We start from the raw sequence: 1935 nt of genomic DNA on the forward strand, positions 1-1935 counted from the left end.
ATACATTCACTTTCACTAATGGTGTTCTACACATAGGAAATCACTTGTTAAATATATGTTGTAAACTAAAATTATGTACAGTTTTGTATTATGTGTACCGGGGGTAACAAATAGACATATAACAATAGATTGATGACATTAACATCCCAGTTCATTGTGGAATGAGACGCGTCTTTGTTTGGTGAGAGGATACTGAGAATGTGAAGAATGTCTGGATTGGCAAAGAGAAATTGGCAAAAAAAAGAGACTTCCTTCAGGAAGGAAATAGGTCAAAAAGGAACATCAACATGGAATTAAAGGTATATTCAGTTCAATAATGGCTCACATGCTAAGAAAGAGTATATGAATGTAATCTCAATAGTATAACAAGTGGATTAGGCATTATTTTGTGATATTTTCTTTTAACATGGTCTCTAATGAAACATCTGCCTCCAAAACATTCACCATAAGTGGAATCAAAGTTATAATCAAGAATGTCAATATAGACAAAAAGAGCAGGTCACATGTTTCATTGTGGGTAATGCATATAAGCATCGGATGTGATGATGGTTTCTTTAGCTGTTTACTAGGCCAAAGCTCTAGGCCTAACCTTAGAGAAAAATGAGACGCCATGTGACACACATTCACAAATTATTCATCCGCTTTTGCTTAGAGCTATGGTTTTACAGTTCTGGCCGCCCTAAATGCAATCTCTCCCAGTCCAAACAGACCTTTTCCTCAGGTTAAAAGTTTATGAGGGATCTGCCAAGAAATAATTCAAAGAATATAAGTAAAATTCCACTATCATCTACGTTTGTGTGTAATAGAATTCACAGCAACTGCAACTTCCTCTCCACTATTGTTGCTAAGAATACGGATATGAATGAACTGGAACCCTGGTCCCTAATGAGTCAATGACCTAACAATACTTCCACTAAATAAATATGACTTAACTTCCGTCAGATGATTTAACATTTCACTAATATTTCAGAGTGCTCGATGGTAAACTGCGACTAAAAGCTCTATTTATGAATCTAATTACATTGACATAAATCAAAAATCATTTCAGCATGTAGGTTCATCTGTTGGTCAGTTAATGGTTCACGTAGAGGGGAGCACATTTCTAAACACACTCACAACAGAAACCACATGGTCGCAGTATCTACTAGGGATGTCAAAGTAATGACAAATGATTCCAGTCTTTCTTCAATATCGGCAGTAACAAGTACGGACTCAATTCAGTGTCCAATTGATGTCTAACTGAAATGCGGCTGCTTCTAAACACTCACAGGCATATTTGGCACATATTATGGGTGTGAGACATGTCAAAAGTATTGGAACTGTGCATTAGGCCTTAAAATACAATCCAACAAACCTGCCACGTCTAATATAATCAAGGTTTATTTTCACACCTATTCAAAAGATTAGGGCGAGTAAGATTTTTTAAAACCATTTAAACACTGATAATAAGAAATGATTCTTGAGGAGCAAATCAGCATATGAGAATGATTTCTGAAAGATCATGTGATGCTGAATACTATAGTAAAGGCTGGCCATAACAGGAATAAATTAAATTTTAAATATTAAAAGAGATCAAAACTCATTTTAAGTTTTAATAATATTTTACTATATTGTATTTTTGTTCAAATAAATGCATCCCTGGTGAGCATAAGAGACTATTTTAAAAAGTTTTTTATATATATAAATATAAATAATGTTTTTTACATATAAATACACACACACACACACATTTTAATATTATATTAATAATATACATATATTTCTTTTTAATTTCCTTTTTTATTTTCCATTTTATTGTGTTAATATTAATTAAAACTTAACACACACACACACACACACCTTTGACACCAATACTTTATTTGTTTACATTAGGAGATAATGCATAACCTGGATTTGCCTTATTAATGCCGTGACCTGAAAAATGCTATATGCTAA

The sequence above is a fragment of the Cyprinus carpio genome, chromosome A18 (genome assembly GCF_018340385.1).
Source record: "Cyprinus carpio isolate SPL01 chromosome A18, ASM1834038v1, whole genome shotgun sequence".
Classification (NCBI taxonomy): Eukaryota; Metazoa; Chordata; class Actinopteri; order Cypriniformes; family Cyprinidae; genus Cyprinus; species Cyprinus carpio.